General features: G+C 35.1%; 1 protein-coding gene and 1 long non-coding RNA gene across 2 annotated transcripts in view; one reads left to right on the top strand and one right to left on the bottom strand.

The window, feature by feature from the left end:
• LOC121044678 (uncharacterized) overlaps positions 1-10,326 on the top strand; it is a 24,843-nt gene extending 14,517 nt beyond the window's left edge. The window contains exons 3-4 of the long non-coding RNA XR_005797427.1: positions 1,197-1,202; positions 10,316-10,326. This is a non-coding gene — a long non-coding RNA (uncharacterized LOC121044678). The remainder of the gene's footprint in view (positions 1-1,196; positions 1,203-10,315) is intronic.
• The window catches only part of BCAS3 (BCAS3 microtubule associated cell migration factor), a 632,238-nt gene that overhangs the window by 174,488 nt on the left and 441,814 nt on the right, over positions 1-15,936 (bottom strand). The gene's annotated exons all lie outside the window — the stretch shown is intronic.

Here is a 15,936-nt window from a genome sequence, read left to right as displayed (position 1 = left end):
ATAAAATAAAATAAAATAAAATAAAATAAAATAAAATAAAATAAAATGCAAGCCTGATTATATCACTCCTCTTCTGCTTAAAACCCTTCTCCATTCCCACACACTGTTCTGGATTCATCTCCTATAACTCTCTGCCTAGGAATTTATATTATGGCAATGTCAACCTCCTTATGAGACTTTGAATATACCATGGCTTTTCTTGTCTCTAAATCTTTACTTATGCTATACTGTCTACCTGACTTGCTCCTCATCCTGGATACCTTATCTCCAGAAAGCTTTCCTTAAATATTCTCTACCTTCCTGAACACCAAGCATATAAAGGAACTTAGCAACAAAGGGCATGCCCTTTGAAGTCTGCTGTTTCTTACTGCATAATATTATTAAAAATCCAGTTGATTTTAATCTCGCTCTTACCATAAGTTTAATGGAAGTTTTTATGTACATACATTACTTCCTCTCCTTTTTACCCATTAAACTCAACATTGCACTCTGAGAAGTCTGTGTTAAAGAACTTTCCCTGCTTGTTGTACCTTCCACCCACAGTGTATTCATTATAAGCTTATCCACAGGCTAAGCCCTACTGCTAAGGTTATAGAGAGAAAGAAAGCAAATCATCAATAGGAATAAAGTTTTTTAAAGGCAAGTAAAATGTCTTTTTAGTAATCAAATGAGCTAAGACAGAAGAGAAACAACTTTGGTTTAAGAGACCTAACACTGACTTACCAACTGGAACAGGCTTGTGGTTTATACCAGGATATAAACTAGGAATTGTGTGGAAATTCTCATGGGGGAAATTCCACAGAGAACACTTTTTACAGGGCAACTGATGAAACTACATTATAACAGGTGATTCTTTTTGCTGAAAGGTAGGACAAGAAGGTTTCAGATATCCGGGAACTATCTAAATAGGGCCCTAAAATTAAACAACTATAACAATAACAAAACTTGCTAGTTTAAAAGTTGGGCATTGTTTAATAGCAAGGAGACAGGCTATCTCAGGGGAGAACACATCTCTGAAATCCTAAAATTGTGCTGTGGATCGGTTAGTTTGGTATGCAAATGGGTGGGGAAAAATGTAAAAGTTGAAAACTATTAAAAAAAAATAGCTGCATTTGTACATTGGGAAATGGATGCTGAGGGTAAGAAATTTTTTAAATCTTACAAAAAGTTCACATTGCTTCATGGACTAGAAAAAGGGTCTGGTAGGAGATCTGTATAGAAAAAACACCTTTATGAATACTTAACTAAAATTCAGATCAGAAAGGAGAAGTTCTTCTAAAATTGGGCAAGATTAATTTGGTATGTTACACAAATAGTAGGCAATCTGCTAAAAAGAAAAAAAAAAAGAGAAAAAACTTAGCTGCTAATCTTAGGTTAATAGCAAATGACCCCATCCACTCTTAACCTCAAAGACTGACCTCTTGACCCACAGCCAGTGGCCCTGTTCAGAAACATGTTGCCACCAGAGTAAATAAAAAGAGAACATAACGTGCTGAAATTGTTACTGCTAATGACAAGTGACACACACTATATACTGCCAATGAGCAAAACCATCAATAAATAACCCTGAACATGTTTGCCAATGTTCTTCTGGATTTTAGTTTCTTCTCCTATGTCTATAAATTTTTATTTATTTATTTGTTATGGAAGGGGGAAATTAGTATTCTCAGCCCTGGGTATTTTAGGACATTTTTTTAAAGTATAGACTATAGGGGCACCTGGGTGGCTCAGTCGGTTAAGCGTCCGATTTCGGCTCAGGTCATGATCTCGCGGTCTATGAGTTCGAGCCCCACGTTGGGCTCTGTGCTGACAGCTCAGAGCCTGGAGCCTGCTTTGGATTCTGTGTCTCCCTCTCTCTCTGAACCTCCCCTGCTCACATTCTGTCTGTTTCTCTCTCTCAAAAATAAATAAACTTTAATAAAAAAAAATAAAGTATAGATTATAAAAGTAAGGGAAAATCCCCTGGCTAGATGTGTTGGGATCAGTCTACTCAATAATTCATATCTATGCTGTCTTTCACTGGCATGGTCCATACTAAAAGATAAGTGACAAGAGAGAAATTTCACAGACATACCAGAATTCTAGCCTGGAACACATGTCATAGACATCAAGTCCAGAGAAAAGAAACTCCAAAAGCCTGACATTCAGAGTATTTTAAGTTCTTAAAATCTCCTATTGAAGAGTCTATCTTGATGTCACTGATAATGCTTAAAAGCTTAGATCTGGTTTATGTTGTCAAGGTGATTCTATACAAATCAACAGGTAGAAACTGGCAGTACTCTAATATTTTTGAAATTTTGATCCCGGCCCCAATTTATAAAGTTTGCTTCATTTTTTCCCCTTTAACCCGAATATATATTGCATAAAACATATCTGGAAGGATTAAAAAACTGATAATGTTATTGGGGTAGAAGAGAGGTTTTTCATTATGTACTCTTTTGTATTACAGGTTTGAATTTTGAGACTATTAAGATTAAAAATATTAAAAACAAAAAAATTCAAATGAATAAACAACACAAATTATGAGCCTATCTATAACCAAATTTAGAGAGCTGGAAAAATATATTTAAGTATGAAAAGATACAAATTACAAACAGGAAGCAGGCTCTGAGTTAAGCGGTATAGATTTGCATGTGTAGACTAGTGAAAATAGAGGTAAAATACAGGAGCAGATAACTAATTTTAATAAAATTCACTTTAATGCACAGGTTAAAAATTACTTTATAGAATGTGTATGAATCCACACATAAGATATAGTACAAATCAATAATAATTTAATGGAATAGAAAGAGTAGGGATGCCACATTTTCAAACTAGCTGCCTAACTAGGTGGAAAAATAAAAATTACATTTTACCTTCTATCCTACTCCCACATCCCTCCTCCAGGAATACTATGTAGTATATGTACAGATGAAACCAAATTGTGTATAGACAACTGTGAATTGACTGTTTTCCTCTATTTTCTATTTTCTTCTTTCTATTTCCAAGTTGAAGATAAAACGAAAGATGAAGGCTTTGTAGCACAGTTATAATTTGTAACCAAACGAGAGCATATAAAGTAATATAATCCACAGTTCTTGGAGATAAAATTAAATTATGTTTAACTATAAAATGTAACCAGTTTCTCTCCATTTCTCACTCAAATTTTTATTTTTGTAAAATGTTTTCTGCTTTAAAGTTGTTCAAGAGTGAAAGATACTTTGACATGCTTTTAATTGATTCGTTTTACACTCAAAGGGAGGATAACAGTGATTTGTGAAAGGATTTTTTTTCTGTCTTGCACACATCTCTCATTTGTCCATCTTAATTCAATTAAAGGAAATAAGGACAGTTTGACCGATGAATGAACCATATTTTAACCGAGGACACTTCTATTTAAACTGGAGTGTATCAACCACTGTAATTGTCAGTTAGTTACTTCCGATCTCTAACTTTTGTTTTCAGAGGTCACAGCATGGTCATAGAAGAGAAGAACATACTAGAATATGGGTAAGTATTTAAACCATTAGCCCATTAGCTATTCAAAAAAAGAAAAATTTTAATTATTACTGGCTTATATGAAGATAACTCCACATGATCAGTAGCCCTTGTTGGGCTGAAGACCTATAAATTCAAATACAAAAAAAAAAAAAAACAAAACCCTTTTATTTGTTTTAAGTTGAAAAAAAGTAGGCACAGTTTTATTATGCTGGGCCTTATCGGTTCTGGTAAGTTTTGTTGTTGCTGTTGTTTTAATTAGCTTCAGAAGGGCATTAATATGAGAGGTTTTTTTTAATGTATATAATATGCAATCAATCACCACAGTCAAGATATAGAATATTTCTATCACTCCAAAAGGTCTGCACGTGCCTTTTAGAAGTCAATACCTGTCCCCCAACTCCTGGCCCCTGACATTCACTGATCTGCCTTCTATCTCTACAGTTTTGCCTTTTCTAGAATTTCATATAAATGGAATCATGTGTCGTGTTTTATGTCTGTCTTTTTTAACTTAACCTAATGCTTTTCCAATTCATGCACTTTGTTACGTGTATCAATCAGTACTCCCTTTCCTTTTATTGCTAAGCAGGGATAGGACACAGCTTTTGTTGTCTGTTCATAAGCTGATGAACATTTGGTTTGTTTCAAGGTTTTGGCTATTATGAATGAAGCTGCAATGAACATCTGAGTACAAGTCTTTGAATAAACGTATGTTTTCATTTCTTTTGAGTAAATACCTATGAGTGGAATGGTGGAATCATATGGTAGATGTATGTTTATAAGAAACTACCAAACTAGTTTACAAAGTGGCTATACCATTTTGCATTTCCAACAATAATGCATAAGCGTTCTGCAGTTTCTCCATATCCTCATCAACACTTGGTATTAGTAGTCTTTTAAATTTTAGTCATTCTCGTAGCATACAGTATCATTTCCCCAATGTCAGAGTACCTTTTTATATACTTATTTGTCACTTTTAAAATCTTCTTTGGTGAAGTCTCTTTGCCCACATTTTGAATTGTGTTTTTCATTATTGAGTTATAAGAGAAATTTCCTAAGGGAAAACTAGAGCAAGGTTCCTGTGAGCTTGGGATCACAACACTGTCATCAAATGAAATGCCATTTACATTATATGGTTCATTTGCCAATGTCTCATCAGCACTGAAAACTAGTCTCAAAAGCATTGAATGGCCAACAGGCAAATAAAAAAAATGCTCAACATCATTATCAGGGATATGCAAATCAAGATCAGGAGATATCACCTCATACCTGTCAGATCAGCAATTATAAAAAAGAATTAAAAAAACAAGTGTTGTTGAGGATGTGGAGAAAAGTTAACTCTTGTATACTGTTGGTGGGAATGTAAATTGGTGTGGCCACAGTGGAAAACAGTATAGAAGCGCCTCAAAAAATTAAAAATATAAGTATCATATAATCTACCAATTCTACTTCTGGGTATTTATGCAAAGAAAATAAAAACCCCAATTTGAAGAGATATATGCACTCCTATGTTCATTGCAGCATTATTTACAATAGCCAAGATACGGAAGCAACTCAAGTGTCCATTGATAGATGAATGGATAAAGAAGATGTGGTGTGTGTGAATTTGACTCAGCCATAAAAAAGAATGCCATTTGCAACAACATGGATGGACCTAGAGGGTACTACGTAGAAGTCAGACAGAGAAAGACAAACACCATAGGATTTCACTTATATGTGGAATTTAAAAAATAAAAGAAAGAAACAAAACCAAAACAAACTCATAGATACAGTAAACAAACTGTTGGTTACCAGAGAGTTTGAGGGAGGTGGGTAAAATAGATGAAAGGGATTAAGAGGTACAAACTTCCAGTTATAAAATAAATAAGTCATGGGAATATAAAATACAGCATAGAGAATATAGGCACTAATACTGTAATAGCTTTGTATGGTGACAGATGATAACTAAACTTATCATGAGGATCATTTCACAATATATTAAAATACTGCACTACTATGATATACACCTGAAACTAACAGGATATTGTATGTCAATTACACTTCAATATTAATAATAATAGTAATGATAATAATAACAATAAAGCATCAAAAACCTTCTCATCCATTTAACTTTCTTTCCTATCACTTAGCAGGTATTTAAAAAAATTTTTTCTGCAACCTCCCAATCTACAGAACTTTCCTTGATTACAAATTTAGCATTTTTGTGCTATACTGTCTTTGGAAATATGCAAGCCAGCCGGCACTAATCAAAATCGGTGTAAGGTTTTCCTGACCATGGGTAATGTGACTATAAAGTTCTTTTCAGTTTTAGCTCTTACTTTAGATTTATGATACCATTTAGAATTAATTTGTATATAACTTTACCTTTTTAACAATACTGTCCACCACAATTTTTATCAGTTGTCATCTCCTAAATCCACAAATTTAGCTGCTTTCCCTGCTAGATGTTACTCTAGCATTTCCCAGAGCAGCTTCATGTACGGATCAATGAATTCCTCTTCCTTTTTCTGTATGTATCGTATTGTTAATTCATTAGCATTGTACTCATGGCCAACAGAATTATAACTCATACATGAACTAAGTTCAAGTAACATATCTATTTTGTGTGTGTGTGTGTGAGGCACATTTCAGCCTTCCTGCACTTAGGAACACTAGATAGGACTTCAGCACTATGCTTGGGGGTTGTTTTAAACGGTGAAATCACTAACAAAAACACAACAATGCAAAAAAATGTAACACTAAATAGATCAGAAAAAGGACATTTAACCATAGCATGAGAGCTCAAATAAGGCAAAGCAAGTGTCACATTATTTGAAGTCAGTTGAGAAAGTGCATGTCAGGCAATTGAAATTTTTTGCAGCTTTACCCATCTGTCCAAGAAAGCACAGCAAACAGGTTTTGGTTTGGGGTTACAAATAAATTTTGGTACACGGGTAAACTTGCAAATATGGAATCTGTGAGGAAGAGGATCAAATGTATATGTTCTGAGAAGATTTTCTTCCAGTCTGTGGCTTGCCTTTTCATTTTCTTAACAATAGTTTTCCAAGGGCAAGCATTTACAATTTTGACTTAGTCTGATGTGTCAGTTACTTTTTCTGGTTCAAGGTTTTGCATCCCATCTAAAAATCTCTGCCAAAATCAAGAACAAATAGATATGCTCCTAGTTTTTCTTCTTAAAGTAAAGTTTACAGTTTTAGCTCTTTATATTTATGATCCTATTTAGAATTAATTTTTACATATAACCTTACCTGTGATTTCCCAAGGATAAATTACTTTTTAATTATCATTACTCTTAGCAAACCTCATGTTAAAAAATAACAAACATATGTTTATAGTATTTTTATAAGTCTGTTATACAATATTTAGCTTGAAGCATCATATGAATTAAAATAATATATTTTCATGAAAGATATTTAAATTAAAATAATATTTTTATTTTGAACTACCAAGATAAGGAGACATCTCTTACTAATGTGGAACAACATACTGGAAAACACACTTGTCTAGGGGTGCCTGGGTGGCTCAGCAGGTAGAGCACATAACTGTTTTTCTTTGTTTTTGTTTTTGTTTTTTTGAGAAAAAGAAAGAGCACAAGCAGGGGAGGGGCAGAGACAGGGAGAGAGACAGAATCCCAAGCAGGCTCCACAAAGCCAGCACACAGCTTGATGTGGGGCTCAAACTCACGGACCGTGAGATCACGACCTGAGCCAAAGCTGGACACTCAACTAACTGAGCCACCCAGGCGCCCTGAGCATACAACTCTTGATTATGGGTTCAAGCCCCATGTTGGGTGTAGAGATTACAAAATACATAAATAAATAAATAAATAAACTTAAAAAAAAAAAAAAAAGAAAACACATTTTTCTAAAAGCCACACTTAAGACCAGGTTTAAGCCTTTGTCTTGTGAGGCTTTTGCCAATGAATTTTCCTGTCATGGACAACTTGGCCACTGACACATGAAATGTGTAAATATGCAAATGACCAAAGTTTTCTAAAAGCAAGGAACTATAAATTTTAAAATGAAGGAAATTTCTTAATGGAAAACTATAATAGCAAAAATTTTTAAATGGCATTCAACACTTGAAGAGGAGGAGGACCTCAAAAGAAGGTTCTTGTATTAAGGAAATAATTCCTTCAACAAGTCACAATTAGAATGAACACATGTTTCTGGGTATATCGATCCATAAATGGTTGAACAAAGGTTCAAAGAGAACGAACGTAACCTGCAGTGAGTAGCTTCCCAGTTCTGAGCTGTGGTTGGCATTATCTCCTCGCAACTCCATACTTTGTTCTGAGCTGCTTAAAATCCTTCCCTTGACCACCACCAGTGGGCCTGCAGTGTTCTAGGTCTTACCATAGAAGTATAAGGCCCGGATCCGATCATCTCTTGTCTCTTATCAGTCATGGCAATTAATGAATTCAAATTTCATATCAAATCACCATTATCTGCCAGGGACTATTGCAGCTACTGGGAATTCACGGACAGAAGATAATGCTCTAGAGAGCTTATATTCTATCCTTGGGCTCTACATGGTCATTTTACTTCACCCTCAATTCAATTTTATTCTGTGCCTAAAGAACAAAGCCAGTTGTAGGCAAAACCATCTGTGAGGCTGGACTGCTGCTTTTTGGTCCATTGCACAGACACACAGCACAGGACCAATGCTCCTGATAAAGGCAGCAAGTGTCAGCCAACACTTGCCCATTACTTGCTGCAAGAGTCCCTCTGAGTTGTTTCCTGACTTGTAGGGCACACCTATTCTTTGGTGACACCCGGGGGTAACAGTAACAGTGACAATTTTCACTGTTTCTCTTACATCCTCTGATAACACAGGGTTTAAATTCAAACAATGTTATTTCTACCCAGTGGCTCCCAGTGTAACAGTATATTAGCTCAGTATTTATTTATTACAGCTTGTTAGCTGAATCATTTAATCTCTTACCTGTGGCCATAATCATTTTCTTTGTTTATCTTTCAAAATTTTTTAAGTGAAATAATATTATCTTCTCAAACTACTCATTAGAAAAAAAAGAGAGAATATTGTAAAGCTCTTGGGATTAATATAAAAATGTACAAAGGCCTCTCTGAGCTTTTAATCAGTCCTTCACAGCAAGTCCCCTACACTAATGACTTAATGACATTTGGCAAAACAGGGAGCACTGAATCTGGTCTCAGACACTAGAATATTTTCAATACTGAGAATTAATTCCATAGCCACTCTGTGTGAGTGTCCCTAAAAAAGAATCCTAGAAGCTATAGCTTGCAAACATGTTTTTATGAAATATCCCAGCAAATACAAAGGGCCCTCCATGATACACAACTGGTATCCTGCTGAAAGTATCTGAAGAGAGCTCTTCCAGATGATGTATGCCACCAGGCCTGGAACAAGGTGGGCTTCAAGAAAAGGATAGTGATATTCCACCTGCAAATTTCTAGTAAAGACAGACATCCCTCCTGCCCTCTAGAACTCATAAGGTTATTCTTGTGTTAATGACCTCACACAACAGACAGATCCTTTTCTGCTTTTCTTTCTTGTAGAATGATTTCCCTAAAGCCAATGTTGGGCAAAGTGCCACTAATACCACCATAAAGCTCCTGCAGTGCTTGAAGGGGGAGGCAAGAGATAGAGGGTTAGGAGGTAATCAAGCTTACAGATTAAAGCTTACTAAAGCTACAAGATGAGCACAGCTCTTGGTGTTTATTAACTCTTCTAGTACTGAGTACTTCTCCCCCACCCTCATGGCACAAAATACAAAAGTCTTTTCATCAATGGACCTCAAAGGCTGGTATGCTTGAACATTAAACTTCAAGAACAGCATCTCTACTGGGGTTTTCTTTCGTATCCACCACAATCAGTCAACAGTTTCTGCCTTTCCATACAACGTTAAAATTATTCATGCCTGCAGACAATGAAATTTTTCTATTCATGCACTGACATCTGTGAGGGCCGAGTATGCCCAATAATCTAGACACACACACACACACACACACACACACACACACACACACACATGCACGCACACATGCCTTTTTCTGTGACAACAGGAGACAGGAATAGGAAAAAGTTAAAATAACGAAAATCAAAAACTATTTTAGGAGCAAAAAACCCCTCATATTTGCTTATAAATCAACAGTTTATAGGAGGACCTCTTCTATTAATTTATTCTGGTAAAGGTTTTCTAAGGATTGATTTTTCTTTTCATAAAACATGCTAATATTAGGCTGATTGGCCCAATTTACCAGTAACCCATCTTAGTCACTTAGCAGATACATTAAACTGCAACTCTTTTCCTCCCTCTTGAATTCCTCAACCCAAGCCCCGGAAAAGCAGTCACTTAATTTTTAGAATTTAACAACCACAGGACTTCTGTAATAAGCTAATAGTCATTACTTTGCAAACCTCCAGCATCTTCATGTAGGGCATGAAAACTTCATTATTTCCGCTTTTTGACATCTTGAAGGGCTATACCCAGGTTGCTAAATTTGGGAGTACTAATTCCTGGGGGTATTTATTTGATTTTAAGCCATGAAAAATTTCCCACTGCTATTTAATAAATTATATTCCTTCACCCTCACAACTAACTTAAAAGTTATGTAAAGTATCCAGATGAACAAAAACAATTTATGATTATAACATTGTTAAATGAATTAGATAACAATGGCTACAGCTTCCCAATTGCAGTTTGAGACAGATAAATTTATACTTTATTGATAGCAGGAGCAGAAAGCCCTAATCACTAAACGCCAGCATAGTCTGGTTTCTGTAGGTTAATGACCCATCTTCTCTATTCATAACAACAATCTCATTCATCATAATTCACATTAAAAAAAAAAAGAACTCTAGTCAAGCTAATGGAGGAAACGTGTGAAAAGTGATTGGCTGGGTAAAACTCTGTATGCAGCTGGAGGGTCCTAATTGATTATATTGTGCTGCAACTAAGCCTTCTGCCTTGTACAACAGATCTTTATCTAACTGCATTTCAATTGATTTTCACTGATAGTCTTCTTTCTTATGTCTAAGGCTTAAAGTACTAAACTAATAAAAGGATAAAAGACTTTGTAATACAGATTTCAAAATACAATGCCCAAGCAGGACTTCCAAGGAATAAGATGGCAGACTGGGTGTGTATAGCTCACCAAACATACAAGAGCCAGAATCTGTGAATTTGGGAGGTAATTTTTTTTTAATGTTTAGGATTTGAGTCTGTATTTTAGAGTCCAAAAAGCAAAACAGTAACCTAAACATTCAAAGATACAGTGTCTAATGTTCATTTTATTATAAGATGCAGAAGTGTAAGACAAAAGATTATCCATTTAGTAGCTCTTACGTGTGTTCTTAAGTAATACATCCATTTTATTGGTTTACTACAGAATCAAAAATGCCCTGGATTTGGTTTTCTCACTAAATAGTGATGGGTTTGGAAACAAGGCAAGTACAATGGCTAGATAATGTTTAACCTCCAGGTGAGAGACCTAAGAGATTAATTGGAACATTAAACCAAAAATCTCAAAACAGCATTGTTGAACAGAATTAGAATGAGGGTATACACAATGCCATCCTTGAAAATTTAAGTTTAACTGACATGAATAAACTGTGCATATTTAAAGTATACAATTTGATGTCCTGATATATGTATACACCTATGAAACCATCACCGCAATCAAGATAATGAACATACCCATCATGGCCAAGACTTCCTTAATGCCCTTTTGTGATCCATCTCTCTCCCCTGCCCCACTACATATGGGGCATTCATTGGCTTTATATTACCATACATTTGTTAGCATTTTTTAGAATTTTATATGAATGAAACCATACAGTATGGTTTCTTTGGTCTGGTTCCTTTTATTTATTTTGAGACCCAGCCATGTTACTGCATTTATCAAAAATCCATTCCTTTTTATTGCTGAGTAGTATTCCATTTTGTGGATGAATAGCAATTTGTTTACCCAGTGACTTGATGGACATTTGAGGTGTCTGCAGTTCTTGGCTACTACAAACATAGCCTCTGTTACATTTTGATGCATGAGTCTTTGTATAGACACATGCTTTCATTTCTCTTGGTTAAATATTTAGGAGTGGAATGGCTAGGACATATGGTAGGTATATGTTTAATGTTTTAAGAAACTGCCAAATTATATTCCAAAGTGTTTCTATGATTCTATATTTCCAATAGTGTATGTGAGCTCCAGTTGCTCTATGATCTTGCTAAAACTTGGTATGGTCAGCAGTTTTTAACATTAGACAATCTACTAAGTATGTAGCGGTACCTCATTATGGTTTTAATTTGCAATTCCTTAATGACTACTGATGTTGATCATCTTTGCATGTATTTATTTGCCATCTGTATTTCTTCTTCAGTGAAATCTGTTCATCTCACTTGCCCAATTTTTCTTTCACTGTTTTCTTATTGAGTTTGGGTTTTTACATATTTACATATTCTTTTATCAGATATGTGATTTGAAAATATCTTCTCCTAGTGTGTGGCATTCCATTAATAGTATCATTATAAGAACATATGTTCTTAATTTTGATGAAGTCCAATTTATTAATTTTTTCTTTTATGGACCATACTTTTTAAAGTTTATTTATTTTGAGAGAGTGTGAGCAGGGAAGGGGCAGAGAGAGAGGGAAAGAGAGAATCCCAAGCAGGTTCTACACTGTAAGCACAGAGCCTGAGGCAGAGCTCGAACTCACAAACTGTGAGATCATGACCCGAGTCAAGATCAAGAGTCGGACGCTCAACTGACTGAGCCACCTGGGTGCCCCTGGACCACACTTTTAGTGTCAAAACTAAGAAACTAATCTTATATTGATTTTCTCTATTGTTTTTCCATTTTAAATTAATTGCCACTTTGATCCTTATTCTAGTTTACTAAGATGGGAGCTGATATGAGATCTTGTTTTCTAACACAGGCACTTTAGTGCTATAAATTTTCCTCTAAGTACTGCCTTAGTATATCCTGCAAATTTTGCTATGCTGCGTCTTATTTTCACTCAGTTCAAAATAATTTCTAATTATTGAAACAGTTAGAATTGTGGTTATTGATTTCTAATTTAATTTCACTGTAGCCAGAGAACATACTTTGTATGATTTAAATTCTTTAAATTTATCAAGGCTTTCTTTATGGCCCAGAATATGGATTATCATAGAAATATTTTATATGCCTTGAAAAGAAGGTGGTTCAGCTGGTGGTAGTGGAAGAGATATATAACTATATAGATATAAATACAGATATAGATATAAATAGATATCAATTAGATTAAGTTGGCTATTAGTTAATTCAAGTCTTCCATGTCCTTGCTGATTCCCTATTCTTCTGTCAATTATTGAGAGAGGGATGTTGAAATCTCCAATTATAATTTTGTGTTTACCTGATTTTGCTTGCAGTTCATTTTGTTTCATGTTTTGAAGCTCTGTAATCAGGCACATAAACGTTTAGAATTGATAGGTCCTCTTCATAAATTAACACCCTTAACACTATGATTGTTTCCTTATTCTGTAATAATATTCTTTCTTCTGGTTATTTTGTTTTTTAAAATAACCATTGCTGTTTTCTTTTGATTAATGTTAACATAGTATATTGTTATTTCCATATCTTTTGTCCTATTTATGTCTTTGTGTTAAGTTGTGTTAAGTTGTGTTTGTGTTTCTTACAGGTAGCATATAGTGGAATCTTCCTTTTTTATCCAAGCTGGTAATTTGTCTTTTAATTGGGTATTAGGCCATTTACATTTAATATGTTTTTTGATAAGGTTTGCTTTAAATTGACCATATTGCTATGTTTTCCATTTGTTCATGTTTTTTGTTCCCTCTTTTTTCTTCCTCTCTAACTGCTTTTGGATTGAGTATTTTTATGATTCCTTTTATCTCATTTGTTGGCTTATTAGCTATATAAATATTTGGTATTTTAACGGTTACTTTAGGGTTTATATCATATATTTTATCAAAGTTTACCCTTAAGGAATATTATAACACTTCATATATAGTATAAAAAGCTTACAATGTTTTTCTCTTTATCACTGGCTCTAAGCAATTTGATTATGATGTGCTTTTAATCTTTGTTAGGCAGGCCTGGAACAGTCTAGGACAACAGTCTAGGAAAAATTCTGTCCCACTGTGGAGACAAAAAGCTTCTGAGTATTTTCCCCACTTGTCTGTAAATAATAAGATTTTCCACTGTGGCTAGTGGGAACAGAAACTTCTTTGCAGTCCTGTGTGAGCTCCAATGAATTATTCCCTCCAATCTTTTTAGGTGGTTCTTTCTTTCCTGGGCCCTGGGTAGCTTCTCATGTGCCAAACAATACTCAGCTGAAGGTTAGAGATCTCTGCAGATCTCTACAGTTCTCTATCCATGCAGCTTTCTCCTCTCTGGTACTCTGCCCTGTGCATACTATACATCTTGGCCTCCCCAAACTCCTAGCTTCATCTCTTCCACTCAGATAAACTGCTGTGCTCCACCTGGATGTCCCCCTCCCCAGAATATGTGTTGGCAATGAGCCAGTACAATTGTAGGACTTACTTCATTTATTTCCCATCTCTTGGGGATCACTGTCCTTAACTGCCTCATACCCAATACCTTGAGAGCTATTGTATCATGTAATTATCCATTTGTTTTAGGTGGGAGGGTATGTCTGGTACCACCATTCATTGAAGGCCTTATAAAATTCTATGTATGGAGTATCCAATTAACACTCAGAGAATGAATGTTAATTATTTCACCTTTATTAAAATCAACTTACAGAAATTGAAAGGAACATAATCTCTCTTTTTGTTTTAAATATAATTTATTGTCAAGTTGGCTAATATACAGTGTAAACAGTGTATACCCTCCTGGTTTGGGGGGTAGATTCCTGTGACTCATCGCTTACATACAACACCCAGTGCTCATCCTAACAAGTGCCCTCCTCAATGCCCACCACGCATTTCCTCCTCTCCCCTGCCCCCCAACCCCCATCAACCCTTAGTTTGTTCTCTGTATTTAAGAGTCTATTATGGTTTGCCTCCCTCCCTCTCTGTTTACAACTATCTTTTCTTCCTTCCCTTCCTGCTTGGTCTTCTGTTAAGTGTCTTTTAAAGGAGATTAGTAAAAAATTGTTGGATATCCCCAAATATCCTTAGCTTTAAAAAGTGCCAGTTCACTATCTTATCACCAGTACCACACTCTGCTCCTCAAATGGTCTTTAACATCTGTATAACAAATGAAGAAGTATATTTATTTTTATGATTTTGTTTATTTATGAAGGTTGGTGTTGAGAATTTCTAAAGTACATTAAGAAATCCTTAAACAAAAGAATCCTGTCTCATAGCACAGTTAGGTTAGCTGTGTGCAGAATCCCAAACCAAGTTACTATACTTGTGTGTAAAGAACTGGACACACAAAATGTTATCTTCATTCTAGATTTCATAAAAACTGTTAAGTTTCAAGTGATTTACCATTTTGCTTCATGTGAAATATTTAAAAATCAGCTAAAAGTAAGCTTACTAGAAATTTATGGTGAAAACAATTTATGGTACTGCCTAAACATAGGAATGAAATGGCTGTTAGAAATATTGAAAGAACACACTTCTTGATTGTGAGGTCTTAAAAATCAGCATGAAACACATTTCAACTTTCAATAATGTGTTAGCTGAGAGTACAATGAGAATCCCTGCATTCTGCTCCTTAAAACAGAGGATCATTTTAGATAATTAGGTTAAGAGCAGACCCCTGCCTGATGTGCCCATTGGTGGGGACATGCTTATTCACACACATCTTTAGGGGTGAGATTTTCTATTTGCAGGCACTAGAAAACTAGGCAAAATTACCAGAAATTAGCTTACACTACTGTAGATCTTTCAACATCCTATATCACCCCAGGGCATTACTGAAGTGGACATAAGTCATTTCAAAACTGTACTATATTGTATTTCGAATATAAGGTATGTGGAGTCATATTTACAATGACTATAAGCCCTCAGAGGAAGTTAATGAACTAAGGCTGACCTTGATCATTGACTCAGATCCTGCAGCACAGGGCAGTACCTGCTCCCTCTCCCACATTTGCCAACCTTTGCTACAACAGTAATCAATTTGCTGTCTTGATCTCTGAAGCATATCATACATTTTTTGATCCATCATTAAACCTCAAACTTGTGGCCTAATTAAATTACTGCAGAAAGACACTGTGGAATTCTAGACTTTGGCAGGAAAAAAATTAGAGATAAATATTTGAGTAAGGTGAGAAAATTATGACCTAATCTCCAAGCAGTCATTAATGATTCAAAATTGCTGTTCAAAATAAATTAACTTTTATTTGATTGCCTTTTTTTAAAAAAAACACAAAATGATGTCAAACCATTTTGCAGCATGGTAATTAAATGCTAAATACAAAATGTAAGATGAGAGAAATAGAAAAGGCTCCAGGGACAAGACAGCTCCACGTAACAGGTGTAAATAGATATGGATTTGGTGT

The sequence above is a fragment of the Herpailurus yagouaroundi genome, unplaced genomic scaffold (genome assembly GCF_014898765.1).
Source record: "Herpailurus yagouaroundi ecotype Mexico unplaced genomic scaffold, PumYag 189, whole genome shotgun sequence".
NCBI classification, from domain to species: Eukaryota; Metazoa; Chordata; class Mammalia; order Carnivora; family Felidae; genus Herpailurus; species Herpailurus yagouaroundi.
Note: the sequence above shows the minus strand (reverse complement) of the source record. Positions and strands in the feature narration are given on the sequence as shown.